This window comes from Triturus cristatus, chromosome 11 (genome assembly GCF_964204655.1).
Source record: "Triturus cristatus chromosome 11, aTriCri1.1, whole genome shotgun sequence".
In the NCBI taxonomy this organism is placed as follows: domain Eukaryota; kingdom Metazoa; phylum Chordata; class Amphibia; order Caudata; family Salamandridae; genus Triturus; species Triturus cristatus.
The window spans coordinates 830872261-830885461 of NC_140594.1; positions in this window are offsets into that span (position 1 = coordinate 830872261).

Consider the following 13201-nt stretch of genomic DNA (forward strand, 5'->3'; position numbering starts at 1 on the left):
CATGCATTTGGGTGGGGACTTTTTACGTGAAGGTAGCAATTTAATGGCCAACCATTGTTCGTCATACTATTTATCGTTTTGCCGGCATCCTACAGTCACCTGTTGCAAAGCATTCTGGGACAGGCCAACTCCCTATTACCAGCACTATTTTAAGCACTATTTTAAGCAATTGTCTTGCACTTAGGACTTACCATACGCTCTTCTCATGGAATATTCACTGCTTACATCTGGAATGTGATCATTACCAGAGAAAAAAGACAAGACGTCCTCTTTCGGAGATTTCCTTTGAAGTTAACTTGCTTTCCCTGTTCAGACATTCAACTGTTGATTTTCATCTTCTTCCAGTTAGTTATTCAAGTTTGAAGAGAAGTTTCTTGCCAAAAAGATGAATAAACTCTGACTTAGCTATGGTCATTTGATATTCAAATAAAATGATTTACAAATGAGAATTTCAAAAACTGCTGGTACATAGCAATTACTGTATATATGAAGATGAGATGTTGTCCCCTTTGTGTAATTAAAATGCATGAAAATTGTTAGATGTGTTTAGGAAATGTTCACATTAAAGGGATCATTTTAATTGGAGTAAACAGATCCAGTATCACATGGAATGAAATCTGTTTTGTATGTACCAGTTGGGGTTGTACATTTCCACAGTGCTGGCACTGAAATGTGTGTGAATGGTGATCCTTGCTGTGCGATGAGGATGAGTTGACAATTTGTACTGGAAACCTCAGATGTTTCAGTTGCTTAGGACACTGCTAATCATGGACACCTGATAAACACGTTTGAATTTCAAAATATTTAAGCAATTCAGATATTGATTTACCAAACACTTTCCTGAGTGTTTAAATCATGAATTACATGGGACACATGCTTGATTACAGTGGCTTGTGCAAGTGTGATCTTATAGGAAGCTTAATATATTATGGAATTACTTTTATCTGTTATTGAAAAAGAACTGGGGGGCATATTATCAAGAAAGGACGTTGAAATTATCGCCGCTTTAGCGGCAGAAAACTTCCGCTAAGGCGGCCATAATGGGCTTGATAATATGCCCTTGAGAATTCCCATAGAAGCCCATGTTTTGGTGTCAACATGGGCTTCTATTGGAATTCTCTGCGGTATATTATCAGCCCATTATCGACGCTTTAGCGGCAGTTTTGTGCCGCTAAAGCGGCGATAATTTAAACGCCGTTTCTTGATAATATGCTCCTAGTTTTTTCTGTAGTTTCTGCTTAATTGCACAACATATAATATTTAAACAAAGTCGTATAAAAGCAGATGTGTAATTGTTTCACGATCTCCTAATGTTGCTTCAAATGAGCACTGATTTGGTTTGTTTCATATAGATGGAAGAAAATGGTGTGTTCCCATTATACTGTGAAGAGTGAGTCTCATGAGTGGAAAGAACCAGGGCTCTTATTGAAACCAGTGGCCTTTTTATTATGATTATGGACCTCAATTGAGTGCAGCAGTGCTTATTGCAGTACTTCCCCGGGCCTCAGTTCCCAATTCCAGGAGTATCAGTAAGACCTGGGCGGTAATTCCGGGGTCTTCTGAGGTGTAGCCTGTGGATTTTCTCAGATATAAGGAATTACAATAGGAATAAGAAATATTACACCCAGAAATTGTATCTGCTTTCAATAGCCAAAATATCTGAGTGAAATGCACTGGATCTGGAGTGGTTCTACAGATCTTAGAGTTCTGAAAAATACATTTAGTAGTGCACCAACGGTAAATAATAATGTGAAAGAGTCTAAATCAAAATGGAGAATGTTCCATATCTTCTTTATTGTTTTTTTACAGTAGACATATAGATCCAAGTGTTACAGCAAAATATCATAGCCAACGCGTTTCGTTCACCACTGTGAAATTCTTCAGGGCGTTCTGATTTTGAACAGACAATATACCATGCTATGCGTCTTGTGAAACTGTAGTTTGCCATATTGAAATATACAATATATGTGCTGGGTCCCATTAGGCTACACATCCTGGACTCTTACTTACAGGCCAGGCCGCCCACATACTTTACACCTTAGTCCGTGCCCAGCATAGTAGACAAACTGCAACACACACAGCGTGAGTGTAAAAACAAGGAGATCTTAGAGTTCAGATGGGGGTAACTCCTGGTACCACCAAGGGAATTACTAAAGCACTCCTAACTGAGGCATTAATGGGTGAAGTAATGGTAAATACTTCAGTTTTTAACACAAGTGCTAAATCTAGAGAAATATCCACAGCATAATATCCTCAAGCACGGGGATTGAATGTTGGAGGCCAACCTAATGGTGGCGACTCCTCTAGATTTAGTACTTCCTCTGGAAATACAAGGATTATTTTAATTGAAGATACATTATGCCATGCATATTGGATTTAACCACCATATGCTGGTATTTTTAAAACCTAGCTATGCTCATATATAGGAGAAGTTTTAAAATAAAGTGACAGGTTTAAAATTCTCCAAATTGAATGTTTCAAATGGGGTCATGAAACCTAAGATTTTAACAGAATTATTTTACAAAAAAAGATTTTTGCAGAAAGATCTTCTGCAACAAGGTTCGTAGCTTAGCGGGAAAAATTACACTAGCAGGTAAAGTTTTTCAAAGGTGACAATCTTTGCAACTTTACGAAGTTATGAACTTTAACAAATGTTAGACCTGTCAGCCTTAGGGTGGTCTTCCTGCAAACATTTAGCCTTCACCCCTCCTATTTTTTGCTGAATTTGTTTTTGTTGACCTTAGGACTGTTGACTTTAACACTGTTGGCAAGAGTTAAAGTGCTTGTGCTCTCCCACCCAAACATGGTAACATTGGCACATTTAATTTCCTTATAAGTCCCTTATAGAATGGTGTACCTTATATCCAGGGCCTGTAAATGAAATGCTACCAGTGGGACTCCAGTACTTATTATGCCACCCACTTAAGTAACCCCTTAAAACACGTCCCGGCCTGCCATTGAAGCCTGAATGCAGTTTTAAACTGGCAATTTTATTTGGCAATATAACCTTCTTGCCAAGCCATAAACTCCCCTTTGTATTGCATACATGTCACCTCTTAGATAGCCCCTAGGCAGCCCATAGATTGAGGTGCATTGTAGTTAAAAGGTTAGACATGTATTTTGAAGTTGTTTGTGTTCTGGTAGTGGAAAACTCTTAAATTTGTTTTTCCCCACTGTGAGGCTTACCTTGCTCATTTATTACATTTAATAAGTGCTATTTTTTATTAGGAACATGTAAGCATTCCATGTTTGGTGTCTGAGAATTTGAAGTGAAAAATCCTCTTCAAAGGTGAAGTCGGATTTTAAGTTACAAGTTTGAAAATGCTACTTTTAGAAAGTTGTCATTTTCCTGTCCTAACCTATTTGGTGCCTGCAGCCTATCCTTGATCACATGACTGGGTGTAGTTGGTAGTGTGACTTTGTTTGTTCCTTACAGACAGCCACACAATAGAAGGATTTTGTGTGCCTGGATGGGCCATCAACTTGCAGGACTGGGGGGTGGATCTGGGCGCAGCTCCATTTGCAACTGAATAGGCTGTGCTCTGCCTTCACACAAAGGACTTGTCACCCCTGCATTGTCCATGTAGCCAGCTTAGAGCCAGGACAGCGGAGGCAGGAAACTTCAAAAGGAATTCTTTAGAAACTTGTATTTCTAAGAAGGCCCCGTGTATAAAAAGAGGACCCTTAGAACCACTCCCTAGTTCAATAAATCAGGTGGCTTGTAAAGCACGACCACTCACCCACAAGGGTCTCAAGGCACAGGGGAGCTGCTGATCCTTTGAAGGCACTGTGGTTCAGTCAAAGAGACAGGTCTTGAGGTCCTTCCTGAATTGAGGCAGTGAAAGTGATTGCCTGAGTTGGAGAGGCAGGGTGTTCCAGGTCTTTGCTGCAAGGTAGGAGAAGGATTTTCCACCGGCTGTGGTCTTGCAGATACGTTGGATGGTAGACAAGGCCGGTTGGGTGGATCAGAGGTCTCTGGTGGGTGCGTGGAATGGGAGTCAGTGGTTGAGGTATGCAGGTCCAGAGTCGTGTAGGACTTTGTAGGCATGTGTGAGGAGCTTGAAGGTGATTCTTTTGTTAACTGGGAGCCCGTGGAGGTCTCTCAAGTGGCGGCTGATGTGCCTGCGGCAGGTGATGTTGAGGATGAGTCTGGCAGTTCTGCAAGTGACTAGGAGTCACCCCAGGTGAAGGGGGTGAGGCCCATGATGTGGACTTCAGTCTTCTCTGAATAGAGCTTCAGGCAGCTGTTCTTCATTCAGGTGACGACAGCCTTCATCCCATCATGAAAGTTGGTTTTGCTGACTGTGGCTTCATTGGTGAGGGAGGGAGTCAGCTAGGTGTCGTCGGCGTAGGAGACAATGTTAAGTACGTGGTGTTGGACTTGGCCCTTTTTGCAGGGTCATCCCTAAAATTTTTGCCTTCCTCCTATATTTTTTCTGACCTGGTGTTGGCTGTTTTATGACTCTGGGCACCTTACCACTGCTGACCAGTGCTAAGGTGCATATGCTCTCCCTATGGTAAAATGTATTATGTGAATTGACTTCCATGTTTGGCTTATTTGGTTTACTATCAGTCCCTAGTAGAGTGCACCAGGGGTGCCAAGGGCTTGTATATCCAAATGCTGCTAGTGGGCTTGCAGCACTGGTTGTGCCACCCACAGAAGCAGCGGGGTAAAATGTGTCTAAGGTCTGCCATTGCAGAACCTGCATGCAGTCTGGTACTGTCATGCTGACGGGGCAAGTGTCCCCACTTGCCAGTCCCCAAACCTTCCTTTACCTTCATATTAGTCACCCCTATGGTAGGCCTTAGGGCAGGGTGCATTGTAAGGATAAGGTAGGACATGCCCTGAGGTGTGTGGCATGTCCTAATAGTGAATTACAGTCATTTTAGTTTTTCACTATTGAAGGCTACCTGCTCTCCATAGGCCAGAATGGGCTGCTAGATTATAACACTCTATAATCCTAGCAGGCTCAGGAAGCATGGTAGAAATTCGTGTTTAGTATGCCTGAACTCAGAATAATAAAATACATCTTTTAGCAAAGTTTATTTTAATATCCTGTGTTTGCAAATGCTACTTTTAGAAAGTTGGCATTTGCTTGCTTAACCATTTCACTCCGCCTCTGGAGGGGAGGGCTATCTTCTTTGTGTGTAGCTTGAGTGACAGGGCTGGGAAGTTCCAGGAGACAGGCTGGGGCTGCCAGGTGGTGAATAGAAAGATTACACCAGGATGGGTGGGAGGAGTGCACCTTGACTCTGAATAGGACAGTGCTCTGCCTCCACAATGCTGGCTCCACCCCCTGGGGAGCGTCTGATGTCTCTGCCCTGCCTGCTGAAAGAAGAAGCCAGAGTCTCAACAACAAAGTGCTCCTCACTGAAAAGAACTGGACTGGGATTATGCAAAGGCCCCCCTGGCCTGTAAAGACAAAAGAAACTGAGTATAAATGTAGGAGCCCTGCTCCTAAGAAATCAGATCCTGATTGAACCACGAAGGAACTCTACCTGACTAGAAGGACCTGGAAGAAGCTGAAGGAGGAGTAACTTTCCCTGACCTGGGGGATTGGCCTGCAGTTGGTGTCTTGCTGAGAAAGGAGAGGAAAAGACTGAAAGAGACTTTGCACTTTGTTTTTCAACTATCTCCAAGGGCTTGGAAGAAGAGCTTCCCCCCTGAACTGAGTCCCAGGACCATTGGACTCATCTGCCTTCAAATACTGAGTTGCCTGGACAATTCTTGCTTGTTTCCCACTGGATTTGGCCCCAGTACGCCTCGTACTACATCCGCCGCGAAGCCGTGTCTTTGCCGCCCGGCACCGTGTGTCTACGCTGAACCAAAAGCGTTAGTACGCACCGTATCCCTCCCGGCTGCATTGCACCTAACCTTCCCCGCCGATTCGAGACGTACATCCCTGGCTGCCGAACCCTGTATCTCCGGACTCAAGCTTCGCTGTCCCGCAGGTACGGTCCGTACGCTGCCAATGTACTGCACCGTGCCGTACTCAGAGCCAAGAAGCCGCAGTACGCTGATCCTCCCCGTACGCTGTACGGCACCGTGAAGTGTCGCCGCTGATCCGCACCGAAGGTACGGCCCAAACGCCGACGCCACGGACTCTGCAAGCTGATCCGGCTCATCCGCCCGTACCCCTGAAGGCCCCGTACCAACGCCACGTCCCGACGCCGCGACCGGACCAGACCGAGTACGCTGCCGAACTACGACCCGGACCCATCAACTTGTCCCGCACTGTCCATCGCGGACCCCACGAACTTAAGGTACTTTGTTCTGTTCGCACCGCAGTGTGCATGTCCCGGACCCCGGAGTCCGCACCGATTGTTTGACTCGTACTTTCTTTGTTTTTAATGCGGACGAGTCGTACACCCAGGTACGAACCGTACAAAGCCTGAAAAGAAGCAGAATTGAGTAAAAGAAGCCTATTTTTGCATTTTAAGCCTTTTTGCAAGAACTTTGAACTTTTAAATAATACTGTGGTCATTTCTAAACGTTATTCTGGTCTTGTGCTAAGCCTTATATAAAGAAACCTATTTTTGATACAACCTTGACTGGTGTCCATTTGTGGTGTGTCATTGCATTACTGTATGTGTTCACAAATGCTTAACCTATAGCGCCCTGAGAATAGTCTTGACTGCTTGCGCCACACTACCTAAAGGGTGAGCAGGGGTTATTTGAAAGGGTGATCCCCTTACTCTGACTTGGAATTGAGAGTCCCAGCTTGTCGCAAGTGCATACTTGTGCCAACTAGAGACGCCCATTTCTAACACGTGGTTACTGATGATGGCTGCGAGCGGGTCCAAGTAGATGTTGAAAAGACTGGGACTCACTCCGTAGCTGATCTCTGTGGGTTCCAAGAGGTACTGAGATAGTCTGACTCTGTGTTCGGCCAGTGAGGAAGGAGCAGATCCATTCCAGGGCTTTATCACGATTGCCGGCATCATGGAGTCTGGGGCAGAGGGTGCGGTGAGAGACAGTGTTCACTTTCTGGGCCTGTGGAAGGGCTCTCAGAGGATTGCCTGCTGATGTGGCCTACTGTGTATTCCACAACACTGCTTTACTACTGCTCGAAGGACTACTTTGCTTCTCCTAGAGCCTGCTTTGAACTTTCAAAGACCTGCCCTATTGCTTAAGCCCTGCTTCATCACCTGCACCCGGGATTCCAAGGGTTAGTTTGCTGGCCACCTGTTCAGAAGAGAACCCTCACCTGGACCAGACAAAACTGAGTGAGCCCTAACCCGCAAGTGGTCCCACTTCCATCTTGAACCCTTGGTAGTGGTGCAAAAGACGATAGACAAATTCCAAAATCTGGGAACATTTTGGGCTAAAAACTGCTCTGAAAACTGAGAGAAGACCGGAACCAACCTGCTCATCTATGAGCTCAAGATTCATCATCGGTTGGCCTGACTTCATGGCAGCTCTTAATATGTTCTTCTCCGCCGTAGCAAATCCTGTTCAATGGTCTTTAGCTAAAGGGGTGTCTGGCCTCAGGAACTCTCATAGGCTACAGCCTCCTTCCTCATCCCGCTGGAGATTTTCGACTTCCAAAAAAGACAGTAAGGGCCAGATTTAGATGTAGGCGGACGGGTTACTCCATCACAACGGAGATGGATATCTCATCCTCCGTAATATAAATCCCATTATATTCTATGGAATTTATATTTCGGCAAAAGGAATATCCATCACCGTTGTGATCGAGTAACCCATCTGCCAAGATCTAAATCAGGTCCTAGGTCCAAACGTTGAAATCATCACCGTGACTTTGTCCAGCGGCTCCCTGACGATTACGTTCCCTCTTCAGACACCGCCTGCAGCCTTGCCCCGCTGAACTTTACCTTCTCAGAACATTTTACTCTGAATTTCTTCCAAGTCTGAATGTCAGCACTGGCTGGGCCCAAACTCCTCTTTGCATTCGACCTATGCTTTATCACAGCCACCCATATTTTTCGACTTTGGCCCATTCTTGCATGACTAGATGTCTGCTGTCGGTGCTTTAATCTTTTCAGGGCTAATTTCTACCTTAAAATGTAAAAATTCAAAGGTCTGGTTCTATTGATTAGATTTTTGTCATTTGGGTGCCAAATAATTATTAAAATGTTCTCTATTTTTCTAAATTGGTGTGGGATTTTTCTTGTGTTGTGTTTTCACTGTATTACTTCTTGTGTGCTGCATAAATACTTTACCTGTTGCCTCTAAGTTAAACCTGAATATTTTTGTGCCAAGCTTTTAGAGGGTTAAGCACAGGTTAATTTGGTGATTTTGTAGTTCACACTGGTAGAGATAGCAGCTCTTGCTAGTTTACCCCTCATTAAACCAGCAATCCATCCAATTTCAACTGCTAATATTTGCCTTTATAATTATAATTATAATTATAATTATAATGTCACCCACACTTTTAGTAGTGGATCGCATACTGATGAAAATTGCTCCTAAGCCTTTATGCCAGCTCCCTCTGCTCCACGGGTATCATGCCTTGTGGCATCTCTATGACATGACCCTCTTTCCACTTTTTATCATCCGCTCTTTTTGAAACATTTGCCATAAGACAAAGTTATAAATATAAGTAGGGATGTGATAAGATGAAAGTCATATATGTGACATGGTTTCTGTTCTGACTTTGCTCATTTTTACTTCAGGTGCACCCATTCATATTATACCAGACCGATATGAAGGCTAACATAAAAAAAACTTAGAACCACTGATTGAGGTATGTGATTGGACTTATGATCCATTTGCAGTCCTTGTTTATAATCACTGGAACAAAGAAAAGACCCCCCCAAACAAAAGAGGAATGCTTTACTATCTTGATCCCCCACAGGATCGAAGTATCTTCTGGCGTCACTTTGTTAGGTGGGGATGTACATGTGTGTTCTTGCATGGGCTCACCTCAGGTTAAACCAAATAAACTTTTACAGATCATTACCGTACATATATATGCTGGATTATTGAGTCATTGAAACCCAAACACATTAGAAAATGAAGACGCACACATCTTAAGATAATTTTTAACTGGTGCGTAATACTTAGGATGTTCTCAAGAACCACCTTATTGGCTACAGTATGACAATCAAGCCAAAGAGGCCTCATGGAGTGATGTCATGGTCATCTAGACAGCTGCGTCACATAATTATGTCACTAAGAATAAGGTAAATTGTATGCTCAAATAAAGACATGGCTCCAGATAAGACAATTAAGTGCCAGAATATTAGTCCACTCTTTTGGTAGTTGGGACTAAAACTAATTCTCAGTAAGTAAAACGGTTATTCTCTTTCCATAATTTTAATTTTAAACCACAGATATGTATTTTATATAATCCATGCAGTTGGAAATTTGCATAAATAAGCAGATGTATTTATCAATGAAAAGCTCTTCTTTACACAAGACAATAACCGCACACTTTCCAGTTGAACATATCTGCTAATGCCACTGATCTGGATTTAATAATAGAACAGCTTGGGTGTAAGACTGCATAATGTTCTTTGTATTTGTAACTCACTGTTTGGGTGGGATATCTGCCTGATAAATAGTACAGCTGTGCAGGAAGGCACTTATATGGTGAGCTCTTTGAACATCTGATTTTGTAGCCCTTACCTACTCTGAACAACATTCACATGATGTTTCTTTTACCTGTTTTGGTTAATTGGTATCTCTACTAGACAGTAAACAGCAAATAAAGGGTCTACTATATCCGTGACCCAACCAGGCTACACCAAATGGACTGCTGTTGCTAGGTTTCCTGACATACAATTGTGGTTTGGCACCTGGTGGTGTGCTAGGGCCAGTAGCAGGTCCAACACTTTGATAATGATGTTTGGCGCCACCTTGGGTAGGTGTACCCATCAATGTTGACTCAGAAAGCATCACACCCTTAGGGGCAGATATATTAATGCTTTGCACATGTGCAAGGTCACAAAAGTAGTGCCAACAGTATTGTACTTACTTTTTAGAGACTATTGTTGTGCTGGAAAGTAGCCCTAAAAGCATGTAAATAGTGTTTTGCGCTACATTGCCCCAGGTTCAGTGTCCCATTGGAACCAAACTACACCTGGCTGAAGTGTCCAGAACAAGGACAAAACATGTCCTGGGTTGCTTTTGTTCTGGTGCAGGGAGGACCTGTCCTGGCAGTTCGGGCTGGACGGTTGCCATGGGGAGCAGGGTCATGGCTGATTGGCAAATGGCCGGGTCCAAACTGAGGTGGCATGGTGGGCAAAAAAATAATGGAGTGGGATGCAGCCCTGGGCGACTGCCAGTAACTGAGATTAATTCAAGCATTCCATCCATCACCTTGTTGTTTTTCCATTTTATACCCTAAATGTGATGGGTACGCCCAGACGTTGGTCCCGGCCTCACTGTGCCACTGGAACCAAGCTATATCTACATGAAGAGCCCATAGCTAAGGCAAAATGAGTCCTGGCTTGCTTGTGTTCCCATTCAGGGAAGACCTGGCCTGGCATTTCAGGCTGGGCTGTTCCCATGAGGAACAGGCTCAAGGCTGATTTATATATGGTTGGGTCCAAACTGGGATGGCATGATGGGCAAAAACTATAGATTAGGATGCGACCCCAAGCGTTTGGCAGTGGTTGAGATTAATTCAAGCATTCCATCCATCACCTTGTTTTTTCTGCACTGTTAAGAGGAGCAATATCCTGTTCATTCAGCACACTGTTTGCAATCAATCTTCTATGACATTTTCCATTCTCCATGTGCTGTTCAAGTAGGCTGGCTGTGCACAGCCTTCTGAGTAACGAACATCAAGATATATCAGTCAAAATCATATAATCCCTGAAAGCACAGTGCTTGTTGCGGCAGAATGCCTTCAACAATCAGAATCCAATAATTATTTTTCAGTAATATGAATCAACTTATGTACATGAACACTTAGGGATCTATTATGATCTGCCAGCCATCGCCCCGGGAAATGGGACCGCATGGACAATTAGGATGCACCCGCCACACTGGCGGGCGCATCCCACATTTTTTGCATTGCGGCGGGCGGTGCTCCCAGCAGCACCTGCCGCAATACAAAAAAGGCATGTGCGCATTTGCATGCACAACGTGGCAGGCACCGCACGGTGCCTGCCACTTTGTTTATGCAAATGCTGGGGGATACCATAGGTACCCCCAATGTGCCCCCCACCCCCCAACAACCTGGAGGCCCGCAACGGGCCCCAAACAATGGGAACCGCATGCCTTTCCGTGGCAGCAATGCCGCCACGGAAAGGCTGCTTCCCGCTGCAATCCTAAAATGGATGGCGTTGTCTAACAGACACCGCCACCATATCAGGTGCCTTTTCCGCCCAGTCACCGGTGTGACCGGCGGAAAACCGGCGGACGGTCTTTCCGTCCGCTGGGGTCCCCCCGCCATACTAATATGGTGGGGGGAAATGGCATGCGGGCGGTGGAGAATGTCAGGCGGATTGCCACCGCGATGCGGGCGGTGGCGATCCGCCCGACATTCTAATAGACCCCTTAGTTAATCTACATGTGTATCCATTCAATCTCCATTCTTTTGAATATGTAGTCATTCCTATACTGACCATGTCATGCATAATGCCTTGTGGAAATCAAATTCTTTCTTTGTGGGCGTACTGGTTAGTTTACAACAGAACAATTGCATGCCATAATAAATCACTCATGATTATAAGAAAACCACAACTAATCATTTAGCAAAAACCAGAATTGAAACCAGACATGAATCATGTTTCTGACAATATGTATCTATTCTGCAATCTTAATTATGATTAAAATGAACATATTGTGAAACCGATGGGCTAGAACAGTGGCAAATCAGTAAACTTCACACCAGTAGGCGCCACTCGAAATACACTAATTAAAATGCCTTCAACAGAAAACTGTGCTCTCCCAAAGTGTGACTTGCCAGCTTTGTAACTTCGAGTCTACTATAACAGATTCACCAGATTTTAAATGTCAGAGAATTAGAACGAGTGATTAAATCTTTAATATACATATATTGAACATTATATAAAACCAATTAGTTGGAACAGCTGTGGTTCAGTAAACTTGTATGCAAACATCAGTGACCCATTCTTGAAATACACGCTTAATCTAAATGTCTTCCACTTTTGCATGCAAGCTACGTAACCCGTGCTTACCACTGTGTTTGCTAGAATATGTTCAGCAGTATTTATGACGCCAACACATGTGCTGACGCTGCACAAGTGAGAATAAGTTTGCACACTGAGCATTAAAGAGAATTCAAGTGGCCCACTAAGGTCACATGACACACTCCAAAACAGAGCAATTATATTGTACCAGTGAATGAATACATGAATATGCACAAATCGCCAACCTAAATTGTCATAAGCATAATGAAACATGAGGTTGTTTCAATTACTGTATTTTGAGTGGTGGTAACTAGCGTTTGCATATAAGCAGCTACTGGTGTGAAGCTTATTGAATTGCCACTGTTCTAACCCACTGGTTTCATATAATATTTGGTTAACTCAATATTCATATTATGGGACCGATACACAATAGTCAGAAGTGGCTCACTGATATAATATAGATACATACAATATTGAAACACAAATATATTGGGAAATCAATATCTTTAATAAAACAATTGCCTTCCTTTTCTTAACCAATAAAACCATAAATGTGAAGAACACAGATATAGTTGTTAAAAATATTGATTTTTACTTATATCGAAAACACAATATCAGAAACAAAAATATTGTCACCTATAAATAAACCTATGTCAAAAATATTGACTTACACATTATTGACTACAATAATATAACCAAAATAATTACATTATCATAAATAAATATAAAAATCACTTTTCATGTAATAAAATATTTAAAATAAGCATAAAACATTTTCTACATGTTTAAATTAAAAATAAACCTAAATTAGCATTTACCAGAGAAGGACATAACTGAGAAAAACACAATTCAAACAAAAAATGAACTAACCAATAAACAAACTTAATCTATAGAATCAGAGAAATAATTAAATCAACAATATCAAAGGCACACTCATTTTATCAGTTGAATACTTCAAAGATGACAAATGATGTAAAACAAGGAAAGTCTGCCGGTTCTCTGACCAGACCCTCAAAGATGAAATGTATACATCTCAACAACTACCTACCCAAGTAAGTAAAACTTATATTTAAACTGAAATGTACTTCTAACTAAACGTAAAAATATAAAATAGCATATAATTACCAACACACTC